The sequence below is a fragment of the Aulonocara sp. 'chitande type north' Nkhata Bay genome, linkage group LG3, assembly GCF_057382095.1.
Source record: "Aulonocara sp. 'chitande type north' Nkhata Bay isolate Kocher_YH1m ecotype deep benthic linkage group LG3, A_spYH_male_GT1.1, whole genome shotgun sequence".
Lineage (NCBI taxonomy): Eukaryota > Metazoa > Chordata > Actinopteri > Cichliformes > Cichlidae > Aulonocara > Aulonocara sp. 'chitande type north' Nkhata Bay.
The window spans coordinates 49,380,465-49,395,435 of record NC_141346.1 but is presented as its reverse complement, the minus strand read 5'-3'; the positions used below and the strand labels follow the sequence as shown (position 1 = coordinate 49,395,435).

Below are 14,971 nucleotides of genomic sequence, written 5' to 3'. Positions count from 1 at the left end.
ACCGATTTACCCCCCCATGCCTCACCTCTGCTGAGGAGGAAATGGAACAAACAGCTTAAAACCTTTTCTACTAATCCCCCAACAATGGAATCTGCTGTTTTTATCGAGGGCGGAGATGGAAAAGATTTTAGGCAGTGGGGCTGAACCGCAGTTCTGAGCCCAGGTAAGCCTGGAGATTTGGTTCAATGGTCCAGTTAAAGCATTCGATTAGCTTCATTCCACCACACTGCTCCATGACCGGGTGGATTTTTGTCCAGGTTACGTAGAAGCCAAGTGTGAAATCTTAACCTACAAATAATAAGGGGAAGGTTTCCAGCTGCTCTTTTGCAACTGGAAATCATTTGAGTATTAGAAGCAATGTCTGAAGCCGACTTTGTTTCTTTGCACAGAATTGTCCTCTGCAAAAGATCCTGCCATCCAAATGTTGGAAGGTAGTCAAAAATTACCTCTTGCTTGAAGTGCTTCCTTGAAGCGAGTTTAGCACCTGACCTGTGGACAAGGTTGGAATAATTAAGCCTGGGTATTGTCTGAAGTTATCCTCTCTCACGCTTTTGGTCCTACTTCTGGAAACACTCCATTTGGTTCTTTCGTGCTCAACCGGATAATAGCGAGAACAGTTCAGGGCTGCTGCGCACATGTGAGAGCAGATTTGTTCACTCTGAGTCTAAATCATCTGAAGATGAGATTGCAGCTATGTTACAAGCACAGGAAAGTAAAGTACTGAGTGCACTTGCTTGAAGAATCTCACAATTGTGTAGTATTCAGCTGGAACTCATTAAAACTCTGCATTAAGCAACAATTTCTCAGAAAAGTGACAAGCTATCAACCACTATCACTCTCCAAATAAAGGTCAGACATAAAACAATCGGATGCTTCCTGTTGAGAGGATGTAACACAGTAGTCAGATCTTCACTGAGGTTTTATTGCCAGTGCGTCCACCCGTAGCCTTACAGAATCTTGCTATGATACGACATCAACTGTTGTGGCTACTTGAAAAACCTTGTACTTAATCCAAGGTGAAAGATTTCACCATCCTTTATCCAACTTTCCTCCTCAAACTTAACTTCTCTGTCATGCACACAGCAGCCAGAGGGGTTGCACGAACCTGACGAACTTTGAGCAATGTCAGCGTCTCACAATCTTTGAGCAAAGAGTCAGATTGAGATAATACAAGGAAATCAAACACGACTTAACTGGTTGCAGTGATTAAGTGATAAGAGCTCATCAAAAATATGCAGTTGCGAGTCAGAAAACACATTTTCCAAAGCAGATTTCCAATGGAATTGGTTTTGCATGCATTTTTGTCAACAGGAAGAGCGAGAAGAGATTTGCTTCCATACAGAGAAGACTTATCTCAGAATGCAGTGATTACGCACCTCATCTTGCTTTCAACTGTTATTAATCAGGTATGCCACATGCATGTCACATTGGATATAATGTAATTAGGTGTAACTCTCAGCTGTCTGGTGTCCTTAAATTTCTGCGTGAAATGCTCTCAGCGTTCACGTATTATAGCGTCAATCTTTCACCCCGTTCCTTTATTTCTTTCCAGGGTGTCATAAACACAACATGCATGATGCTTCCGAGAAACATAAACACATGTCGAGATGGTTCTCCTGTGGCTGCAGCTGAGGTGTTGCAACACAATGCTTGGCAGAGAAATCAAAGCTGCCTTGCACCATCACAAACATGGTGGATGTGCTTGTTTTCAGCATTAATAAAAGCGTCTTAATCAGTGAAGCATTAGCACATGTTAGCAGGTTTGGGGGTTTTGTGTGTGTGTGTGTGTGTGTGTGTGTGTGTGTGTGTGTGTGTGTGTGTGTGTGTGTGTGTGTGTGTGTGTGTGTGTGTGCTGGGAGAACTGTGCGCTAACCTTCGCTGTGTTGTGGGTCGAAGATGTTCAAACAATGCTAACTTCTTCATTATTTATAGACAATACAGAAGCGCAATCTAGCAACAGCAAACACATGAATGAGTACGCATACACACACACACACACACCATCCTAAATCTTAGGATTAAAGGGATAATGTCAGCTATTCAGTGAGTGTCCAGTATGTAGGTAGCATAACCATTGAGCTGAAATAAAATCATTTACCTCGTCCTTGAAATAACCATAAGCTCTCTGTAAATGAAACATGCAGCTGTTCATCTGATGTCTTAGATTTAATGCCAAGATGTCTAATCAGTGAACGCAATGGTTGCTAATCAGGCAGCGATGGCCCAGTATGCCTACTGCATTAGCCACTGAGTCAACTGTGACCCCCGGACATGTTTCCTCAAATAGTGACCTGAGTCTTTATTTCCCCAAAGTGAGTGTAACAGGCCTGTATTTGAAGCAGACTTTTTTTCTATAATAAATTCAGCTGGCTCAGTATATGAGATCATCTTAGAGATGATCTTGTTCCGATGTCCCGTTACTGAGGCTGTTATTACTGTCTGATTAATGACACAGTTTAGGCATTATATGTCATTACTTAAGCAAGGTAGCATTAAACCCTCTGTGTACACTGATATGTGCATTAAACACAGCATAGAATTCTAAATGCTGATTAGCACTGTCTCCACCACTGACAGAGCATTACAGCAATCTGTGGTTTTTATTCGTGCAATGGAGTTAAAAATATAACTTTGATATATGTATATTCATCAAACACCAGTATTTAGATCAGTGATTACTTCACTGTGAAACTGATCACTGGTCATTCCAGAACAGAGCTCTGGCAGGAAAATTGTTCACAGTGCTAAAACAGCTACCCACTGCACTCATGGTGTCACAGCTTAGCCAGTCTAATATAAAGATAAATATAGATAAAACCTGATCAATTGACCAGAAAAGAAAATTGCACAAACATAGAACATCCAAACACATCATTTCAGTTAACTCAAACCCTCCATTTCTTAGCATTTGAAGCGTTAGCACCTGAAACATTCGCAGGATGGGATTGCTTTCTGCTCTGAACTGGAGCTTTTATTTTCCAATCAAGCAATACCTGACTAGTAGCTAAAAAAATGAATAAATGGTTAGCTTAATGTTATGTAAAAAGAGATTAATTATTTGTAAAATATAACGTTCTCCATTAAATTTAGTTCTGTGGGGAAAAAATAACAATGATTAAATTAAATGAAATTAAAAATTTGTAACATGTTATACTACTTTATGAGTTCATGTGATCTGCTCGGGAACAGGTACATCAATCAACCCAAAGAACTGTTTTTGCGCATTCATTTTACTGAGAGTATGATGAAAGAACATTTTGAAATATAATTATACAGTATCATTTCCCTGATGGGAAAGATAAAGTATAATTACCCTGCACTGCACTAACCTAATTCCATACATATGATATTGTGGTAGATTGATTCAACAGCAGATGGTGCTATCAATTATTGAGCCTGTGAAGATGACTCAACCCCCAGTCGGATTAAGTAGATTACCCCAACATCAACTCCCTTATGTACACAGCATTATGCTGATCTAAAGATGAATAGCCCCTGACAGAACCGCCTCAGTCTATCTATCTATCTATCTATCTAGCTAGCTAGCTACCTAGCTACCTACCTAGCTACCTACCTAGCCTGCTATCACTCGGTCTTAAGACTTTATTGTCCCCAGGGAGTATTGTGTATGTTTAATGTATACATTCTTTTGAATCTGACCTAAATATGCTACATGATGATTTCTCTGAGCATTGTCCCACTGCATACCATGATGGAGGCACTTCCAGTATATTCAGCGCTCCACCCAACACGATGCACGTCCCCTTAATCCTGTTAACCCACTCCAACTGTGTGGAGAGAGGAGAGACTAGAAGAGAGCCCGGGGCGAAGACGACATTGTACCCCTCCACCCCGCTGAGATCCAATTGAAGAAACAAGTGCTTGGTACAAAGTGAAGCTCCTTGGCTCGCTGGGACATTAATACATGACTAGTGTAAAAAAAAGGGGGGGGGGGGAAAGAAGTCTCTGTGATCCATAGCGTATAAATGTGAAATACAAGATTTTGAATCCGGGCATTGTTAGCTGCAGTTATAATGTCTACACATTTTACAGTATGAATAAATGTGCATTTTAAAGAGGAATGACATTCAAGTTATGTCACTATGGTAGATTTCACAGTAGATTTTTTTTTATTGCAGAAGCACCCTTGTAAGTGGAGTCCCCAGTGCCGGAAGATAAACTGCTGTGGGTGGCTGATAGCGCAGAGATTTTAAATCCTTTACAGTAAACATTGCCGCAGCTTTTGACTGGCTCTGGTTGCCTCTGTCGGCTTTATAACTGCGCTGCAATGTGGGCCATAGCAGATGTGGAATATTCCCATTTCAGAGTTGCATTGCTCAAGTCCTTTCTGTGTCAAAGCATTCATTGTTTGAGGAAAGCTCTGGCTGTGCTGGAGTCAGATCTATAAAACTGTACAGAGTCCAGCTTTAGTACTGAGCCTATTTTTATACTGTACCCAGAACTCAGCGCATTACACACTCTGTACAACATTCCTAATGCATTCAGCTCTAGGTACAGTGTAAAATGTTAAGTAAGGTAACAAAATCATTAAAGCAGCTAAAATGAGCAGTAGCTGGCTGCAGCATTTGACTTAATTACCGTCCTCCTTATGCACAGCTACACAGAGCTGCCACATGGCTGCTTGTTTACATTCGGGAATAGGTGGAAAATTTCTGTTTCCACCTTAATCTTAAGTGCATTCACATGGTGTTGGAGTCATCGTAAGAAATTAGTTCCTGAAATTTCACATCAAGGTGGAACAATCACTTGGAAAGCTGATGAAATATAAGGAAGTTTGGTTAGAGGTAGAAAAATGTTGACCGTTGGTGCAAATTTACATACTGCAGGTAATAGGGAAGAGGGGCTGAGCGGGGGAATCCAATGACGATGTTAATGCACTTATTCTAAATATGGCAACTTAAAAGATAAAAGAGTCTGACTTTCAGTTTATACAACTTTCTTGTGCCAAATTAGATCTGCTTAAAAACTGCCTGGGAAATAAAAAGAACCTCTTCTTTGGCTCAATTCACTTAAATCCATCGTCTGCAAGTATGCTGAAAAGTAAGATGACTGCATTATAAGCTTTTCAACCTCATTTACAGGAAAAATTACATTTCTGTCAGACTGTGTAAGATCACATTCAAATAATTACACCGTAGCCAGGACTGAAAGGATGAGAGATGGTGATTATGTAGTGGAAGCAGATTATTTCATTCAGCTGATTCAGTGGCTGATTACACAGTTTATAGTGCAGTATGGATCGCTGATGAAATAATTCTTTGGCTTTATGTGTCTGCAGTTATATAAATCCTCAGTGTGATATGTTGAACATCATGTTAAAGGTTTATGTCGCATATCGCTCATATCTGCGATTCTTTTGGGGCCAAATGACTGATTTTTAAATGAAGTGTCATTACTAGCAGGAAAAAACACGCCGCTCCCTTTAAATAGGCTTTTTCATGCTGAATGAATGAGTGATGAGTGAGTCTCCATTTACTGTAACATTCAAATTCATTTAACTGTAACAGCCTTCAAATGTGAGCTGGAAAATGAAGCACATGCGCTGCACTCAAATAGTATATTTGATCACGATGCCGTAAAATTGACTCTAACTGCGTTTTTTTCTCATTTAACTTTTAAAACATGGAAAGACTTACAAAATTGTTGCAGATATTACCTTTTCAGTGACTCCACACTCAAATACAGAACCAAACATATCACTTTAAAGCAGAATGCTATCTTCTGTCAAACACTTAAACGTGTCCAGTGATATTTTTGACCACTGGCAGAGCTGTGATCAAGTGCGTCAACATCTTATCTGCACTCTGCAGATCCACACGAATTTGCATGCTTGTTTTAAGGCTTTTCTTCTGATTTACTGTTGGTGGCTGTAATGTGCACTGTGTGCATGGTAATGAGCCATCAAGAAGACTGTAAATACAAGAAATGTCAGTTTGAAATACTGAAAGACTTAAAACACAATGTGTTTTAGTGAAGCTTGCTTAGTTTAAACCAGCCTCTCTCTCACACACTCTGACATCAATACCATAGCATGCAGAGGGGGATGTAGCTCAGTGGTAGAGCACGTGCTTCGCATGTATGAGGTCCTGGGTTCAATCCCCAGCATCTCCATTTCTTATCTTATCTATGTCAGCCTATATAACAACAAATGGCACAAAGTGTTTACCAGAATAGGCAATAATTCCTGATGAAGGGGTGAATGACAAAGCAGCAGTAGCAGCGGCTCTCCTCAACTAAATAAAACCTCTTTTGTTTGAAATATATGAGCATTTAATTGACTTACCTGTCCTTTCATCTGAAATTTGTGATAAATGAGTGTGAAACATGGGTCACATGCAAAGTCCTCTCATCATATTCTCTGATTATGTTATCTGTCTCTATCTGCTGATCTCTATTGTCCATGCCAAATTTGCAAAATGAGAATAAGAGCGCAAAGAGAGTGAGGGTGGAACAAGGAGCAGGAACAAAGAGAAGGAGTAAATTGATCCTTGGCTGATGGAAATTGAAAACGCTTCGATGAAGAATGCCGTCTTAGCGTGCGAACATGATGCCATCGTGTCTATTAAACAAAGGACACGGTTCAATAATCAGCGCACGAGCAAGTTTTATTAATTTCATCAGGAAAGATGAACAGGTTTGTGCAGGGAAGGCGGGAGGGATGAATCCAGCTGGGTGTCTGCTCACATGACAACAGCTCCTTCATTTTAAAGATTTTGCAAGCCAAGACTGAAAGAAATTCAGAGGGGATTAAAAAGGGGGAGAGGAGGAGTGACAGGAGGACAGGAGGGAGGAGAAAGAGAGTGGCATCTGTCCCTCCCAAACATCTGCTCGTTGATTAGCAGGAGAGGAGAGGGGAGCAGAGGAGGACAGGAGAGGAGAAGAGGGTTTAAAGTTGGTTTGAGCGCTTAAAATAGCCATGGTGGAGTGGAGCACAGGAAATAAATCAAACGTTCTTTAAATACTGCATGAGATTAGAAAATATATTATTGAAATGTGAGTCCATTTTATGAAAAAAGTGCTCGTCTCTCATGGTGAGTAAAATACAGAGTGCAGCGTCTCATCCATGGCTAATGTCTTTCCTCCTACTGTACGTGTACACTAAAGGGAAAGCAGCCTGATGTGTGCGTACGTGTGGACCAAAATCTATTCATTGTCTCTGAATTGTTATGAAGTATCTTTTAAAAATGAGTCCTCTTGGCTACTCTTCAGCACAGAGAAGCTATCATTGCAGTGGAACCAAAATAAAATATCGGTGCTGTGATAAAATTAATCTTAGTGCATTACAGCGGGCTGGATTTTGACCTTTCTAACAAACGGCATCTTGGGACACGTTGACACGCTGCTTTAATGGTCTAATATTAGATTTCTCCTTTAAAAACTGGCTGTATCCACAAATTTAGCTCCACTTACCTGCTGTCACACTGATAAATAACAGTTCCCCCCCCCCCCAAGAGCTGCACTTAATTGAATTGTGAAGACTCCATAAAGTGCACTGAAGTGTAGGGATGGGTACCGGTATCTGGTGCCATTATGGCACCGGTTCTGACATAAACGGTAGTAACCAGACCGAAAAGCAGTGCACATTTCAGTGCTTTGTTTTCCTGAGATGTCATACACTTTGGATTCCAGCCAATCATTTTACCTTTGCAAGCGTAGTAGGCGGGCCCAGGTACGTGCTTTCTTTTAGAGCAAAGCTACAGATTAAAAATGCCGAAAGCAAAGCAGTCAAAGTCCGGCTGTACTTCACAGCAAAAGATGCAAACTCAGCAGCCTGCAACAAGTACTTTAAGGTGATACTGTGCAAAGGAGGTAACTCCTCGAATCTGATGAAACACCTGGCGACGTATAGCATTTTGTTAAAAGCCGAGAAATGCGCTGTATTTGATAGGTTGCTGCGAGACCTCACACCGTGCACATCTACTGCGGTTCCCTGCAGTGTTGGGAAGGTTACTTTTAAAATGTATTCCATTACAGAATACAGAATACATGCCCCAAAATGTATTCTGTAACGTATTCCGTTACGTTACTCAATGACAGTAACGTATTCTGAATACTTTGGATTACTTAATATATTATCATGCTGTTTACAACTACGTGAATGTACTATTGCTGTGATTTAATACTGTTACTGAAGGTCCGCGACTCCGAACCGTAGTAAAGGGACCTCTGGCTAATATGGTGGGTTCTGTGTCGGGCTCGTAGCCGAAAAATAGCTTTACTTTGTTGTCTGGGTCAACTTTGCTTGCGAGAGACAGAGAGAGGCGTTGAAAGACTGCTCCAACTGAACTTATTGTTCCCCAACACTGGTTGCCTGTTATCTGACCCGGAGTTAGCAACATCCCCCAAAAACCCGAAGAGGAGAGTCCTGGCCCCTAGCCCTGCCAGTGTAGCAGAAATGATGACGAATGATGACGGCAGCAGCAGCCGTTCTTCTCGGCATGAGTAGCTTAATGTTGTTCGTGTGTAATTTACGTTGAGTAGGCTAACCACGTTATGACATTAATGCATGTGAGGTGAACTAGCAAACATCATCATAGCTACATGCAGCTGTCTTCTTGTTTGATGGCAGATACTCCCTTCACCCTGGCCAAAAAGGCTAAAATGACCAAAGAAAAAGTGGAAAACAGCTAAACATGAGAGGTTTTTGGACAAAGTTTGTGTTTTTTCCATTGTTTAAGCACTGCTTCCAGCCAAGAGTGATGCCATAAATCCCCTATAGCTGCAGAAAAGGCTAACATTGTTATCTTTTTACAAAAAAACAGCTGAACATGAGAGGTTTTTGGACCAATTTTGTGTTCTCCATTCTTTAAGCACCGTTTTGAGCACCGTTTAAGCACCGGCACCGTTTCAAAAGTACCGGTTTGGTACTGGTATCGGATAAAACCTAAACGATACCCATCCCTACTCAAGTGAATGATGTTATAAGTGTACTTCAGTTGTAACGCTGAATACAGCTTCCACTAACTGCTGATGTTCAATATAATTGCTACAACTGCATTGTGATCACAGTTTATGTACCAGGAGATCAAGAACGAAAACATTTTTTAGACAATGTCAGAAAAACCCGCCCCCACCCCAACTGATTCTGTAAACAGGTAGTTCTCAGGGGTAAATTTAAGTCGACAGGGAGTTGAATACCTTTCTGCTCGGGGGGCGAATTGTGGAGAAACATGCAGAATAATCACGCAAAAATGTCAGAAAGGATTACATCAGCTTAGGCTCGCTCCTTTGAACACGTCCATCACAAAGACATCTCATCCCAAAGTTGGTTTCTTTGGAAATTAATTAAGAAGAAATCATCCATAAATAAACAGATGTTTTCCCACACCTTTTGCTGTTATTTGACAGCAGAGTGACGAGTGTTAGAGAAGCTAGAAGACTACAATAAACCTATTATAGTGGTGTCGTTGCTGCGGCTTAATAAACCAAATTGTCTCACTCTACTGTTTCATAGATTTTAACATTACTGCTCTGATACTGACCTTATTTAAAAGTAGGTTTTTTAAGTAGTGTGTAAAAACGCTACAGCCTGTTCTTCATCTGCTTAGTGAATGGATGATTCCTTAATGGAAATTAGAATATATCTCCACTTCCGAAACGTCGACCTAGCTGGAATCAAAACAAGCTGCAGCACAAACTAACATGTGTTGGATGCTCCTGATCCACGCTAAAGCTCACGTTCACCTGTTTATTTCCAGCCTGGTTTCTGCCTCGTGCGCTCCTCTTTCACTCTAAATTACTTCGTTCTCATCCCAGGAGCATTAATTAGTGGTGTTATGTCATAGCCACTGGAGTGGCTCATGTACGCACAAGGTGTCCTTTTGCATCTGTGTCCTGACTCAACGGGTTATTGCGTTAGCGAGACAGAACTTCACCAACGAGGGAAAGCAAAATTAAGAAGTGAGCGAATGAAGAACAAAAAAAAACAAAAGACGTTGTCAAGCGCAAAGATCCCAACTGAACACAAATGTACATCACAAATGATGATGTGACAGACAAACCAAAACACAAAAAATGTGTCTGTCTGTGTACGCGTTTCCATTTGGAGAGTAAACAGAGACGGTTTCTAATCCACTGCAGTCTTCTAAAATCCTATGTACATCATTGGATGTGAATGATGTAATCGTCTGCCCACTGAGTGACTGACATGTGGGTTGGAATAGGGAAGTGAGCAGCGGCGGAGTTCACAGAAAACAAACATTAAAGAATCATAAATTCCAGCATGAAAGCACAGACTGGCTGAAGTGGACACTTCACTTCATTGTTTTCAACACTCGGTTCTAATTCAGCTCTTTGCATGTTATAACTTTGCTCTTCTCAGCAGCTGGCTGATGGACCAACAACAGGACAGGCAATACTGGCTCACAGTCTACCATATATGTACCACATATTTTTGATACCACCCCCATTAACAGTAACCACTCTGTTCTACCCCTGCTCAAGCGCAAAACAAGTCTTGGCACCATATAAATCCTGTAGCTTGTTCATCAAGGTACCGACAGTAAAGAAAACCTTTTGCCCAACAGGAAGACCCAGGTGGCATCTTACAAAAAATGATTATACAGAATCTAAACTCTCTTTTCATTCAGATAAACATGGCATCAGCACCAACATGCTGCCCAAAAGTGTTTTCTTTCACAAAAGCCTCCCTGCGCACAGTCTGCACCTGCTGCACGGTCGTAATGACTGAACTCAAAAGGGTCACAGGTTCTGACTTTGTTACCTTGAGTAAACTCATCAAGGAGCAAAAAAAGAAACTATTCTTGATGTGTTCTTACATAAGCTCATCTATTAATGATGCTTGTCATGGCTACAAGACAGTGCTGCGCTTTTTATTCTTCCTCTTTTTTTTGTTCAGTCCTCATTTATTTAGTGTGGCAGCCGATTTGCTCTATCGTTCAGTTCCTCTTTCATCGGCTCACTCTCCTCTGTTTTCCTCTATGTCCTCGACCCTTCCTCCAGCTCTCCTCCACTCTGGTGCGTCTCCTTTGAGCTCCGTCAGCTCCCTGAAGACAGAAGGGAAAGCCGGCTTTGGGGGAAGGGGCGATAAGGTGGTGGTGGTGCTGATGGGGGATGAGGAGAAGGGTGTGAAGAATGGTGTTCCCAGAATGTCAACACCCACACATGTGCACATTTAACCTACATATATCTACACACACATATGTGCACACACACACACACACTGGAGATCTAGCTCTGTAGCTGCCACTGTGCCCACTGGCGCACACACAAAAATGTAGATACAACTGCTGCCAGTCGTTCCACACTAACACCCCCCCCCGGAGGCCCCTATATGCATTAATTGGTGTAATTATATTTGCATAAGGGTGTCCTGTTTCAGCTAACGACATGCACCACAAACACACACACTGCAAGTTTTAATAGGCAGGATAATTGAATATGGTTCTCCCGCTACTGCCCCGAAGGCTCTTTCCACGTGTACTGCAGAGGGTCGCGCTTTACATTTGCTTAGATAAATAGATACACATTTGCCTGCGGTGCAAATTCTAATCATAAACTTCAAAGGTTAATCATCATATAGCTGATCAAGAGCGGTAACGTCCTGTGTCCAAAAAATTGAAAACAGAGAAGATAACCTTAAAAAAAACACAAACACACACAGCATTGAAAACAAATCTGCATATTTGTCAAGGGCTTGAAGTGGAAATCAACTTGACATTTTCCCGAGTGTAATGCTTTTTTACCCCCCTTCTAATCATTACTGGGTTACGTTTAATAAGTGAGACCGAAGAATGCGCGCTACTTGTTTACAACGGCCGCAACATAATTACCACCCAAGCCATGCAGTCGGAGACGCTGATTAAAGGAGTTACAAGAGACAATTAGTTGTTTTCATTATCGCTGGAGTAATTGGAAGAAACCTTGAGTTGGCCTGGATGGATTTACTGTACGGGTAATTATATCTCGTATTATACAGTACATTTTAATTTCAACTAGACAACATTAGGCATCGTACCAAATCCCAAAACATTAATTACTTGAATGTTGCCGCTACAGTAAAAATTTCCAGTTTTGCCCACTCAAAGACTGTGACCGTGACCTTTAAGGCCACAGTCACACCAACATAACCAAGGAACTTTAGCCAGGTTCACTTCTGGCCAGAGCCCAGAGTGCAACAGTATCTCCCAAAGCATTACCACCACTGGCCAGATTAACGCTGTGCACATCCCTGCTGGATTATTTTCTAGCAAGTACACCTCATTTCTGCTGATATCCTCACCAATATTGCAGCAAAAGATTAGTCCCATTAATGCCTTCATGATAAATTGTTGGACTCTGGCGATGTATTGATCTGAAAATCTCTTGGACTGAGACTTTCCAATTTCTATCAGGCAGTTGAATGCACCCTTGGAGACAACTAATCCCTGCTTACAGTCGTTTTGTGCTCAGCCTCCATACGTCAGCTACCTTTTCTCCAGTAACATGGCGCCAGTGCTGGAGTGGAGCACACTGATAACCAGCCAACATTTACTGCTCCCTCTGAGCTTTTTAGAAGCAACACCGGTGTGTTTTGGTCTGGATTGAACACCAGCAGAGGAACAGGGGCGCTTCATCTAAACTCTGAGTGATTGGATATCATGGAGGCCTAAAAACAAAGGTGTTTCTGGGATTCACAAGTATCTAAGTAAACAATAAAACTATATTAATCGATATTCTCACCTGACAAGCTCTTACATTTTGCCTGAATGCAATGGTAATGGGTTTCACTGCTCAAGCAGACACCCAGCTGGAGATACTGGCAGCATTAAACATGCTCATTGAAGAAAAATATAATTCCTCAGAAATCACTGTGAGTGTGATTTCCTCTTACTGACATGCATCATCTACATTACATCCTACTGTACTATACATTGCTACTGTACTGAATGACATGTTAAAGTATAGAAAAGGTATAGCTTTACAATAACAACCAGGCTTTACTGTCAGAAATCTCAGAGATGTTATGGAAAAAATGAAAAGAAATAAAAAAGAAAGCTGACTTATTCACACAGGTGACGTTCAAGACGATTAAATACGTTAGGAATGAGAAGAAACTGAAAGTGAATGGAAATGCTCTGTAACTGTGGCCAGCTGCCGGTCATAATGCAATGTTGCATTTTTTAGGCTTTTCTTTTACAGTCACTGAATACATTTTTCTTTTCTTGCTTTGTTAACCACATCTCCCTTCCCCCTTTCTGTCTCTCTTTTTCATTTACGAACTCACCTCACCTACGCTATCCATCGCTCCCCTCTCCTCCTCCTCCTCCTCCTCCTCATTTTCTACACTCACCAAGCCCCTTGCCTAAAAATGAAATTTGATTTTCCTTCTTTCCCTCTCACTCTTTCTCTCTCTCTCTCTCTCTCTCTGTGTATGAGGGTCTCTGGGTCTTTTGTTCATCCACCCGCTCATGTGGCCTCCTCTGGTTGCCACGGCAACCGGGTGTATACATACAGTTGCTCCAGGAGAGGAAAAAAATTGAGATGGAAAAGAGAATGGGATGCAGAGAGATGCGTGAGAGGGAGAGGGAGGCTGAAATGGTGTCAGGGGAGACGGAAAGAGAAAGGGTTAAAAAAAAATGGTAGAGATATGGAAAAAAATGAGAACAGGACTTAGAGTAATATGAGAATATAATGTAAGGGATGACAAAAGGATACAGAAAATGCTGGAATGAGAAAGAAACTGATATTTATTTACCTCCTGCAACAGCAGTACTTTTTTCCCCAGCTGAGATTTTTCTCTTCTGAATGAAATAAGTCTCCAAAACCCCTCGAACAAATTTATAATTTGTAATTCAGCTCTCAGCACACAGCAGTTGGATCCATTTGCTTGGCAGATGATTTTTTTTTTAAAGCACAGCAAAGTTATAATCTAATCTTCTGCCCTGTGTCTTTCCTATCAGCAGCTAATATTAGCAGAATATAATTAAAATGGAAAATGTTCTGCAGAACTAACAAAAAAATGCATAGAAACAAACCAGCTATAAATCCTTTCTTTCTAAACCATAGAGATTAATAAGGAAAAAAAAGATTTTAAAGTTGTCACGGTTTCTTACCCATAATCCCATTATTACACATTTGAAATTAAATTCATAGTTTTACCAAAAATATGTCATCTAATAAAGAAAAAATGAGGCAGAAATATCATTAATTCAAATTCTTTATAAATATTTTTGCTCCTTTTTTATGTTATCTGTTCCTTAAGTATAACATAAAAGAGAATTTTTCTTTTTTCTTTAAGAGCATAAGAAGGAGAAGCTAAATGAAGCTAAATCAGGCAGACGTGAACCAAAGGTAAGAAAAAAAACATGAAACCAGTTCAGAGAGACACAGAGAGAAACAATAAATATCTGTGTCCGGGCAGCATCTTTCTCCACCCAGTTGTCTGTGTTTGTTGTATTAGAAGCCCTGTAGGAATCCAAACCCTGCAGACAAGCAGCCATCTGCCATGCTGGCTCCAGTCCAGCGATGCTCTGCAGAGCCAAGATGGCATCCAGTCACACGCACGCAGAAGAACTGCATCCAAAAATTCACAGTCCAACGAGACACGTCTTAGATATGTTTTAAAACACATGAAGTCATACATGTAGAGAGATGGTCGATTCATTTCTATACTGGATTATGGAGTGTGGAAATAAACTCATTTAGTTGCTGCTTTTCAAGAAAAGATTTATAAAAACGGATTTGCTGTAAACGTCTGGCAACATAATAACAGTGCAGAGATGAAAAAAGTCGAGACATAATAATGGTTAGTTGTGTGCGCGTGTGTGAAATGTCCTTCTCAAATATTATTTGACATACTGTAAAATTCAATTCAAGGCAAACAGAAGCAAACACTTGATACAGGATTATTTTTAATTAGATCAAATGAAGACATTTTGGAGTAAAATACATAAAACGCAATCAAAAAGGAAAGAAGTCTTTAAGATCGTCCTGCTGCTATATTTGGATC

The 14,971-nt window shown here is 40.8% G+C and overlaps 1 non-coding gene across 1 annotated transcript; it reads left to right on the top strand.

Annotated features, from left to right (window-relative positions):
* The first annotated feature begins 6,060 nt into the window (after positions 1-6,060).
* On the top strand, positions 6,061-6,132 carry trnaa-cgc (transfer RNA alanine (anticodon CGC)). The gene has a single exon. It is a non-coding gene; the product is annotated as a tRNA-Ala (tRNA).
* Positions 6,133-14,971: the final 8,839 nt, after the last annotated feature.